The following is a 12,432-nucleotide window of genomic DNA, read 5'->3' on the forward strand; positions in this document are numbered from 1 at the left end:
TATACAGCTACAGTCAATCAATCTGCTTAACTCATACTTTCCCCTTTTTTCCCCAGACAATAACATCGTTGATTTCCATCAGATATTGGCAGCAAAACTTCAGAAGACCAGAACATCGGCAGTGAGTATATGAGTCCCTCCACGCACAGGGACATTCATTCTTCAGTCCAGGACATGTATTCTGTTTGTGTATTATATATATATACAGCTATAAGTAACTTGCTCATTATTTTGCATTATTATTTATATGCCAAAAAACAGAAGTGGGCCCAAAACATGGAAGAGGTGAAAATTTTTCCATTTGGGTATGTTTGCAGATTTTCCACAACGGATATCGTTATGTATTACCGTAGCAGCAAAGTGGATGAGATTTGAATAAATTTCATCGACAGAATGCAGAAAAAATCTGCTTAGAAAACAATCATAAATTGACCTGCGGTGCGTTTTTTTAATCCACAGAATGTCAACGGAATTGTTGCACTTTTGATTTGGGTTTTGCCTATTGAATTCAATGAGGAGTTAAAATCCGCAACAAATAACAAATGTTGATATTTTTGCGCAGAAACGATGCGATTTAAAATCTGAAACAATACAAAACCGTTTTTTGTTTAAAATAATAAAAAAGTCTATCTTTGTCATAGCAACGGCTCCTATTCTTCCCAGCTGCTCTTCATGCAGCCCGGCCTTCTGGGATGATGTTTTAACCCAAGTGACAAATGCAGCCAGTCACAGGCTGCAGCGGTCACATGGGCAGCAGCATCATCACATTCTGCAGCCCAGGACATGTATTCAGTCTTTGTATTATATATACAATCAATCAATCAATCAATTTGTTTGACTTATTCCCTTTTTTCTAGAAAATAACATCAACAGTTTCAGAAACATCACAATAAACAGTGAGTATATAAGACCCTCCCCAAACAGGGACGTTCTCTAGTCCAGAACATGTATTCTGCCTGTGCAATAAATTATCCAATCTGTTAAACTAATTTCTTCCTATTTTTTCTAGACATTAACATCAAAAATTGACATCAGAGATTTGAGCAGCATAACATCAAAAATTGACATCAGAGATTTGGGCAGCATAACATCAGTACATCATAACATCATTAGTGAGTATACGAGACCCTCCCCAGACAGGGGCAACCTCAGGTCCAGGACATGCATTTGGTTGGTGGATTATGTGTATAAAGCTAAAAGTTAATGGTTCATTCCTTTAATTTTTTTCTAGAAATTAACATCAAAAATTTTCGAGCAGACATGGGCAGCAAAAGATAAGAACATCCGAACATAAGTAGTGAGTATATATGTCAAGGTCGGTGGCAGGTTTGGAGACCGGTGGCTAAAATGATTAGGCAGGAGGTTGATAATAGCAAAAGTAATTAAGAAACAGTCCAGGTTCGGTACACAGATAAGCAGCAACAGGTTGTAGAATGAAGCAGAGACGTGGTGAGGAAACAATACATGTTCGGTACACAAATAAGGTGCTACAGTTTGTAGAGAAAGGAACTAGTCTACAGGCAGGAACCTCAATAGTCTGACACTCAGGAAGTGCAAGGACAGGTTTATATAGTAAGCCAAAAGAGCGAGACCTAAAAGGCATTAAAGGAAAGGAATCCAGAGAGGCAAAAGTCAAGAAAACCTGGACAACAGATTCAGCAGTGGAGCTGTCCAACATCCCCTATAGCTCAATGAGAAGAGCTGCTGCCTCCTCGGACACAGGAGTTTCTGGGTATGAATCCTTACAAAATGAGACCCTCACCAGGCAAGGACATTCTGCAGCCCAGGACATGTATTCTGTTTGTGTATATAGTTATAAGCCCCCTTTTCCATGGCAGTCATTTGGTCAGTATTTTGTATGGGTATTTATAGGCCAAAACACGGAAGAGGTGCAAAACTTTCAATAATACTTTTTATATTTATGTTCTGTTTCTGGATTTGGATTATAAATACTAATGCAAAATACTGACCAAAATACTGCCGTGTGAAGTGGCCTGTCTATCAATCAACTTAACTCATTCCCTTTTTTCTAGACAATAACATCAACAGTTCCATCTATTGGCAGCAAAACATCAAACTAAACAGTGAGTATATGAGACCCTCCTCAGACAGGAACATTCTCTAGTCCAGGACATGTATTCTGTCGGTATTTTATGTGTATACAGCTATAAGTTAATCGGTCTGTTTAACTCATTCTTGCACTTTTTTTTATAGACAGTAACATAAAAAAATTTCAGCAGATATGGGCAGCAAAATATCAGAGCATCCTAACATCAGTAGTGGGTATATATATAAGGCTCTATGCACATGACCGTGCCCATAATCACAGTCTATGATTACAGGCATATCCGGCCGCAGACGGCTGTGGTCAGTCATACGCATTTGTGGACAGTGTTTCCATTATATAGTATGGGAGCCCGATCCATAAAATAAAAAAATAGGATTTTTTACGGAAGGTTTCTGCCGTAAGGACACCTTCCCGTAAATATACGGGAAAGTGTCAGTCGGACATAATAATGAATAGGTCCGTAATTATGGACGAAATCTATGGTCGTTTGCATGGGGCCCTAATGTCGGTGGCAGATTTGAAGTACCGAGGCTGGAACAATCTGATAGGAGGTTCATAATAGCAAAAGTAGTTAACTAGCAGTTCAGATTCGGTACACAGATAAGCGACAACAGATTGTAGCGTGACACGGAGAAGTGGTTAGAGAATAATCTAAGTTTGATACACAGATAAGAAGCAACAGGTTGTAGCTTAAAGCAGATAAGTGGTCTGGAAACAATCCAAGTTTGGTATACATATAAGTGACAACGGGTTGTAGAGTGAGGCAAAGGTGTGGTCAGGAAACAATTTACTTTCGATACACAAATGAGCAGCAAGTTTGTGAAGTGACGCAGAAAGAAACTAGACTACAGACAGGAACCTCAAAAGTCTGACAATCAGGAAGTGCAAGGACAGGTTTATATAGTATACCAAAAGATTGAGACCAATCAGGCAATAAAGCATGGAATCCATAGAGGCAAAAGTCAAGAAAATCTGGACAACATATTCAGCAGTGGAACTCTCCAAAATCCCTTATAGTACAATGAGAAAAGCAGCAGGAGTTTCTCGGTTTGAATCCCGACAATATAAGACCCTCTCCAGACAGGGACATTCTCTAGTCCAGGACATGTATTCTGTTTGTGTGTTCTGTGTGTGTACTAATAAGACCCCTTTTAAACATCAGTATTTTGTATTAGTATTTATATCCAAGATCGGGAGAGGGTCAAAAACACGGAAGAGATGTACATTTTTCCATTATACTTTTTCTATATATTTTCTGTTTCAAGTTTTGGCTGCAAAATACTGACCAAAATACTGGCGTGTGAAAGTGGCCTGTCTATGAATCAACTTAACTTATTCCATTTTTTCTAGACAATAACATCAACAGTTTAATCAATGGGCAGCAAAACATCAGACTTAACAGTGAGTATATGAGACCCTCCCCAGACAGGGACCTTCCCCAGTCCAGGACATATATTATGTGTAAATAGTTATAAGTTAAGCGATCTGTTTAACTAATTTCTCCCATTTTTTCTAGACATTAACATCAAAAAGTTTCAGCAGATATGGGTAGCAAAAGATCATAACATTCGAACATCAGTAGTGAGTATATATGTTAATGTCAGTGGCAGATTTGAAGTCCTGTGACTGAAACGATCAGGCAGGAGGTTAATAATAGCAAAAGTAATTAGGTAACAGTCCAGGTTCGGTACGCAGATAAGCAACAACAGATTGTAGCATAGAGACATGTTGAGGAAATTATCTAAGTTTGATACACAGATAGGCAGCAACAGGTTGTAGCGTAAAGCAGAGATGTGGTCCGGAAACAATCCAAGATTTGTGCTCAAACAAGTGACAACAGGTTGTAGAGTGAGGCAGAGATGTGGTCAGAAAATAATTCAATTTCGGTACACAAATGAGCAGCAACAGTTTGTAGAGTAAGACAGATGGAACTAGACTACAGGCAGGAATCTCAATAGTCTGACAATCAGGAAGGGCAAGGGACAGGATTATATAGTAAACCAAAAGACTGAGACCAATCAGGCAATAAAGGAAAGGAATCCAGAGGCGCAAAAGTCAAGAAAACCTAGACAGCAGATTCAGCAGTGGAGCTCTCTAACATCCCCTATAGCTCAATGAGATGAGCTGCTGCCTGGGACAGGAGCTTCTGGGTTTCAATCCAGACAGGGACATTCTCCAGTCAGGACATGTATTCGGAAATGTATATATATATATATATATATATATATATATATATATATATATAGCTATAAGGCAACTTTCACGCGTCAGTATTTTGCATCAGTATCTGTAAGCAAAAAATAGAAACTGGTCTAAAACACAGAAGAGTTGTGAATATTTATATTATTCTTTTTCTAATTATGTTTTGGTTTTGGCTTATAAATACTGATGAATAATAATGACCAATATACTGCAACGTGACAGTGACCTGTCAATCAATCTGCTTAATTTCTTACCTTTTTTCTAGACAATAACATCAACAGTTTCCGCTATGGGCAGCAAAAAATCAGACTGAACAGTAAGTATATGAGACCCTCCCCAGACAGGGACATTCCCCAGTCCAGGACATGTGTTTTGTATATGATCTGTATACAGCTATAAGTCAATCAATCTGTATAACTCATTCCCTTTTTTCCAGACAAGAACATCTATAATTTCAGAAAATGACATCAGAATATGAGCACATCACCAGTGAGTATATGACCCTCCATAGACAGGGGCAGACTACAGTAAACTCTCTATTCTATGAATTTTCAGTCGCATCCATTTCCCACACCTATTAGTCCTGGTCGGTGGGGTGATGTGGGGCCATATATTGCTCTGGGGCCCTGTGACTGCATGTTACTCCGCTGTGTGTCATGGTCGTATTCTTCTGGTTATAAAATATGTGTTCTTCTACAGGTCACCATGAAGAACCATCATCACTTTTTAATACGCACAATTTGACATCTTATAAAAAAAAACGCAGAAAATAACTTTTCTATCAACAAACATTGAAAAGTCAACGAAGACTTACTGGATCCTCGAAAGGGAAAGGGAGTATTTTATTTGAGGCGGCATATAGGACATCAAACACAAAGCTACGAGACAACATAGAAAACCAAATTGTACACATGCAGCAAACGTATGCACTCCACATCAGAAAAGATACTAAAGATATATATCTTCGTAAGTACCGGTAACAGTCAAAGTGACATAAATAACCAAGATTATGAAGTAGGAGGAACATACATGTAAACCCAACATGACCTGGTACTCTGACCATGAATATATACTGAGAAACCTAAAGAGAAAGAGGTCAAGTACATTCAAAATAATGTGTAATAGAAAAACTTTCTTTATTAACAGATAGAAAGACAAACAGTTAAAAATGAGTCATACAGTGTAAAAGGGCGTCAGCCCACACGGAATACATGAAAAGATACTGATGATGGTATTAAATAACAAAGACCCAGGGTTAAATGTTAACAGTGAACAGCTCGATACATGTAGCATAAATATAAGGGAATAGATCAAGTGATCAAGTAATTCTGATGTCTATAACACCATAAGCTGGTATTGGTAGTTGTAATCAGTAAATATAGGTTAATATCATGTAGCAGTATAGCTGAGACTGATTGAGGAGCAGTACAACCTGGATCTAAGTGGCCATGTGCATTAGGTAAATAAAACATGTCACGTACCCGGATTCATGTAGCCGCATGGGGGAGACGCCAAGCCCGACGCGCGTTTCGGCGGATGCCTTCGTCCGGGGGTGGCGTCTTCCCTGCGGGACCCTCCCTTATATCTGAACATGATTAGAGAAGATTGGTATCCGTGTGGGTAATATGGGAGGTTATTTCGGCGACAGGCCGGGGGTAGCAAGATGGCTACTGCCCCACTTCCGGTGAACCGCGTCATCGAGGCGGACGTGCGCGGACGCTGTCTGACAGCGCCGCCCACGTCCAGCCAGGATTGAAGACCCGGCCGAAAGTGAGTGAGCCACTCCCCCACCCCTAGCTAGCGCACACCTCTCTCACCCCGTACCACTGGTTCAGAAGCAGGCTTATGAAACAGTTAGAGATAACTGAGATAGATGTATGTAGATATAGATAAGGGGATCGGGAGACGATAAATGTTAGTTTAATACCAAGAATATGGCACATATGAATGTAACCTGTGAAGAAGAGAAAAAGCAGAAAAGAAGAGAAGGGAGAAACGGAAGAAACAAAGAAGGAAACCAGAGACAGAAAAAACGCAAGTGTGTGTGAATGTTGACAAGAGGACGGTCCATGTAAACACTTGGATGATACACTGAAATGTAAATAAGGGACCGAAAAAAACTAAAAAACTGAATAAATAAATAATTAATGGATTACTAAGTGAAGGAAGTGACAAAATATGTGTAAATAAAGAAATAACAAACCCATACCATTTCATTGTATGTATGTATGTGATGAATATGCAAATGTATGAAGTACTGTATGTGAAAATTCTATATATATATAAATAAATAAATAGTCAAACATGTTCATAATTATGAATACATCAAAAATAAATAAAAATTATATATATGTATAAATGTATCCATATACTGTTGTGTAAAAGAGAAAACATAATGTGTATAAATAAATGTAGCAAAAAAAGAGCATAATTAATATATGTATTAGGTTTGCCAAGATTAAATAGTGTAAGACCATATATTAAAGAGAAACAAGAAAAAAGATGTATATATAGACTATTTATATTTATGCACATACATGATCAGTAGTGTTCACATTCAGTACATCAATGGTTTCAGTCCATACACAAAAGAAACATACACAAATGCACAGAAATGTATTGCAAGACATAAACCAACAAGCAGGGGTATCTATAAACACTATTAGGCATGGGTGCACAATAAATAAATGAATAAAATCCATGGTAAAGAAATACATCAATAAAAAATATATGTGTATATATATATATAAAAAAACAACATGCACAGGTATATGTATATAAAAGACATGCAAAAATAAGTCAAATAAGTATCTACATGTCTATGTGTTAAAAAATCAATCAATATGTGTATAATGGCAGTACATAGATATCTACATATCTATATGTTAAAAAATTCGTAGATGTGTATAAAGTCAATAGTGAAATATATAGAATAATAAGATACATAATTAATACCAGTTACCAATACATTATAAAACATGACAATATATATAATACGTAGATTATACCCGCATGTGTATGTCTAAAGTGCATAGTGTGATCGATAAAGAACCCCACATGGATCTGATGACAGCATCCCCATAGTAGAAAGAGAGCGATAAAGCATATATACAATATAGAAACGATGAGTAGAATGACACCATGCCAGTGGCCAAGGAGCATACATATATAATATCTTCAACGCCTCCAGAGTCCATAGCCTCCAATATCTTCAGCATATATATCTCCAAATATACCTGCATTTCTATATACCTTCAAAAGATAAAGAGTTCATAGAAGAGGGTAGTTAACAAGGTAAGGACTGTATATATATATATACATAATAAAATAATAAAACAATATATATTTATTGATTAAAAATAATTAAAAAACCTAGACCCACAGGGAGTCAGTGGTTCAGAGAAATGGAGCGAAACTCAAAGATTCATTGAGGCCTGATGGATACATTGACCCAAGGGTCCAAATCCAACGTGCTTCGCATTGTGCTAATTTTTGCTTAATATTGCCTCCTCTCATATTTGTGACAATATGATCAATGCCCCTCACCTTTAGTTTTGTTGGATCGCAGGAATGATGTACTTTAAAATGTCGCGGTATCGGTTTCAAAGTTTCCATGACTTCCTCATTCGCTGCTCGTCTGATATCGGACATATGCTCCCTCACTCTCACTTTTAGCTCCCTAGAGGTGAGACCAATGTATACTTTAGGGCATGGACATGTTGCATAATACACCACTGCTTTGGTGGTGCATGTTATCGGATGTGTTATAGTATACGTTTTCGTACCTGTAACATTAGGAAAAGTTGTGATCCTCTCGATATTAGGACATGCCACACAATGCCCACAGGGGGAACACCCCCACTTTGCTCCCTTTGATCCAAACGGATATTTTCTCGTAACCGGATCATAGTGACTCCTCACTAAATGATCTTTCAAATTTCTCCCACGTCTTGCTGTTATGCTGGGGTACCTAGTCACATAATTGGTGAGAATTGGGTCTGTGAGCAAAATGGGCCAATACCTTTTGAAAATTTCCCTCATTTGCGGCCACCTCGAGTGATAGTTTGTTATAAACCTCACCTTATTCTGTGTATCTCTCTTCTTCTTAGGAAACAAAAGATCATCTCTATTTGTATACTTGGCCCTGTGATACGCCTTTTTGATGGACCGCATACTATAGCCTCGATCTATGAAACGGTTTTTTAAGTCCTTGGCCTGTTCCTCAAAAATGGTGTCAGAGGAGCATATCCTCCTTATCCTCAGGAATTGCCCGATAGGGATCGCCTGTAGGGTCTGTGGTGGATGGGAGGATGAAAAATGCAGTAAAGAATTAACCGAGGTCTCCTTGCGATACACGTCACTCTGTAAAAAACCATCAATGTCCTTGGTTAATTTAATGTCCAAAAAATCAATGTGCTGACTGTTGGATTTGTACGTAAATTTAAGATTGAGCTGGTTCTTGTTGAGCTCTACCATGAATTTGTCCAGCTCAGAGGCAGTACCCTTCCAAATGACCAGGATGTCATCAATGTACCGTGCCCAAAACAGGATCCGGTCCATTGAATCATCCTGGCCATCTGAGAAAAGGTCCCTCTCCCACAGTCCAAGGAACAGATTGGCATATGAGGGTGCACAAGCAGCCCCCATCGCCGTTCCCTGGAGCTGTAGGTAAAAGTGCCCATTGAAGGTGAAAAAGTTGTGCGTCAAGGTGTATTCCAATAGTTCAGCAAGAAAATCACACATGGATTTTTCCAAATTCGTAGTTGACAGAAAGAATTTAGTGGCCCTAATGCCATCAGCATGCCTAATACTAGTGTAGAGCGATTCAACGTCAATCGCAACTAGCAGCATATCATCGTCAATGCTGATGCCGCTAACTTTCTGAAGAAGATCTGCAGAATCACGAACATATGAAGGAAGGTTTATAACCAAATCCTTCAGGTGGTGGTCAATATATTTACAGCACTTCTCTGTAATACTGCCCCTACCTGAAATTATTGGTCTTCCTGGTGGTATTTTGTCATTATTATGCACTTTAGGGAGTAAATACAGCGTAGGGACAGTAGGTTCAACCGTTGTAAGTGCGGTTAACAAATCCTTATTTATAACATCTTCTTGTAAGGCTTTCGAAAATATCTGCTGCAGTGTAGATCTAAAAGAGGATGAGGGATTGAATGTTAGTTTTTTGTAGCACTGTCTGTCACGCAATTGTCTGTAGGCTTCGGCCTCATACATGTGACAGGGCCATACAACAACATTCCCGCCTTTATCGGCAGCCTTGAATACAACATCCTTCATTTTCTGTAATCTATTTAAGCTTTCACGTTGTAATGTGGTTAGATTATCATGCTTGACATTAGCAGGAATATTTTGAAATTCTAGTGTAACCGCCTTAACAAAAGAATCTACAGCGGGGCACAAACTAAGAGGGGGGAATTTCTTGGATTTCATACGAACACATACTGGGATTTTACCTGAAACAGTAGTATCCTGTTCTTCCAACAATTCCTCAAGAGTCCCTAATGCTTGTTGCTCCTCTGTGGTAGGAAAAAGATCCACATGAGTGGATTTGTGGAACCATTTTTTGTGTATAAGTGACCGACCAAACATGTTGAGATCTTTTACTACAGAGAAAGCATCAAAGCGATTACAAGGTGAGAAAGTAAGACCCTTTTCAATGACCTCTCTGTCTATATCTGAAAAAGTGTGTACAGATAGGTTAATCACCTTTAGGCGATGAGTAGGATCTTGCGTATCTGGTCTCTTCTTGTTTGCCATTTGTCTTTGTGTAAATTTTCTTTTTGGACGTGAGCCAGATGGTTGATTGAAACGAGAGAATGCATTTACTGTTTCACTGAGAGAGGAGATAGAGGATACAGAGGGTGTGCGACTCCGACCACCTATTTTGTTTCTCCTCCATCTGTACACCTGGTTTTGCTGGAAATCTCCAACATCTCTGGTGAACTTTTTAGATTTTGTAGCTTGAATTTCCTTCTCCCATTCGGAGAATTGAACTTCAAGACTTTGTCTAAATCTGGCCATACTATCTACAGATAAGAGTGCAATAAGCTGAGATTGAACATCTTCAATTTCTGCGTCCAGCAAAGCGAGTGTGTCTTGGTTGAGTCCTACCAAGAGTTCCATGAACTTTTTGGAACTATTGTTACAAATATCTTCCCACCTAGTGATGAAAGTTTCATCACTGATTGGAAATGAGGGAAAGATTTTGATCCTAAGACCCCTTGGGATAAGACATCTCTGAATATAATTTTCTAGGAACACTTTGTTCCACCAGACCTTCATGCGTCTATGGAGTAAATTTTTGTATCTATACTGGAGTTCACTCACACTCTCTGAACCACTAAAACCAGACACTGCAGACTCATCTCTAAAAACTTTATCCATCAAGGATCGCCAGGCGCCATCTCTGGCTTTGTAATCCGTGGGTCCCATGGATTACAAAGCCAGAGATGGCGCCTGGCGATCCTTGATGGATCAAGAAACCATTGATGTACTGAATGTGAACACTACTGATCATGTATGTGCATAAATATAAATAGTCTATATATACATCTTTTTTCTTGTTTCTCTTTAATATATGGTCTTACACTATTTAATCTTGGCAAACCTAATACATATATTAATTATGCTCTTTTTTTGCTACATTTATTTATACACATTATGTTTTCTCTTTTACACAACAGTATATGGATACATTTATACATATATATAATTTTTATTTATTTTTGATGTATTCATAATTATGAACATGTTTGACTATTTATTTATTTATATATATATATAGAATTTTCACATACAGTACTTCATACATTTGCATATTCATCACATACATACATACAATGAAATGGTATGGGTTTGTTATTTCTTTATTTACACATATTTTGTCACTTCCTTCACTTAGTAATCCATTAATTATTTATTTATTCAGTTTTTTAGTTTTTTTCGGTCCCTTATTTACATTTCAGTGTATCATCCAAGTGTTTACATGGACCGTCCTCTTGTCAACATTCACACACACTTGCGTTTTTTCTGTCTCTGGTTTCCTTCTTTGTTTCTTCCGTTTCTCCCTTCTCTTCTTTTCTGCTTTTTCTCTTCTTCACAGGTTACATTCATATGTGCCATATTCTTGGTATTAAACTAACATTTATCGTCTCCCGATCCCCTTATCTATATCTACATACATCTATCTCAGTTATCTCTAACTGTTTCATAAGCCTGCTTCTGAACCAGTGGTACGGGGTGAGAGAGGTGTGCGCTAGCTAGGGGTGGGGGAGTGGCTCACTCACTTTCGGCCGGGTCTTCAATCCTGGCTGGACGTGGGCGGCGCTGTCAGACAGCGTCCGCGCACGTCCGCCTCGATGACGCGGTTCACCGGAAGTGGGGCAGTAGCCATCTTGCTACCCCCGGCCTGTCGCCGAAATAACCTCCCATATGACCCACACGGATACCAATCTTCTCTAATCATGTTCAGATATAAGGGAGGGTCCCGCAGGGAAGACGCCACCCCCGGACGAAGGCATCCGCCGAAACGCGCGTCGGGCTTGGCGTCTCCCCCATGCGGCTACATGAATCCGGGTACGTGACATGTTTTATTTACCTAATGCACATGGCCACTTAGATCCAGGTTGTACTGCTCCTCAATCAGTCTCAGCTATACTGCTACATGATATTAACCTATATTTACTGATTACAACTACCAATACCAGCTTATGGTGTTATAGACATCAGAATTACTTGATCACTTGATCTATTCCCTTATATTTATGCTACATGTATCGAGCTGTTCACTGTTAACATTTAACCCTGGGTTTTTGTTATTTAATACCATCATCAGTATCTTTTCATGTATTCCGTGTGGGCTGACGCCCTTTTACACTGTATGACTCATTTTTAACTGTTTGTCTTTCTATCTGTTAATAAAGAAAGTTTTTCTATTACACATTATTTTGAATGTACTTGACCTCTTTCTCTTTAGGTTTCTCTCTCTACGAGACAACATGTAGAGCCCGAACATCAATCATCATCAGCGGCAATACCTTTCCCAAATTTGCCACCTGGATTTAGTTAATTCATTATCATTGCGGAAATTAAAAAAATAAATTTTAAAAACTCTGTTCTTCTGTTTTCTCTTTCACTTCATG

The 12,432-nt window shown here is 38.6% G+C and overlaps 1 long non-coding RNA gene across 1 annotated transcript; it reads left to right on the forward strand.

Moving 5' to 3' along the window:
* Positions 1-1,497: 1,497 nt before the first annotated feature.
* Positions 1,498-6,499, forward strand: LOC142759139 (uncharacterized). The gene is made up of 6 exons (XR_012883089.1): positions 1,498-2,084; positions 3,419-3,469; positions 3,585-3,649; positions 4,536-4,586; positions 4,707-4,759; positions 4,970-6,499. It is a non-coding gene; the product is annotated as an uncharacterized LOC142759139 (long non-coding RNA).
* The last annotated feature ends 5,933 nt before the right edge of the window (positions 6,500-12,432 follow it).

This window comes from Rhinoderma darwinii, chromosome 4, assembly GCF_050947455.1.
Source record: "Rhinoderma darwinii isolate aRhiDar2 chromosome 4, aRhiDar2.hap1, whole genome shotgun sequence".
NCBI lineage: Eukaryota > Metazoa > Chordata > Amphibia > Anura > Rhinodermatidae > Rhinoderma > Rhinoderma darwinii.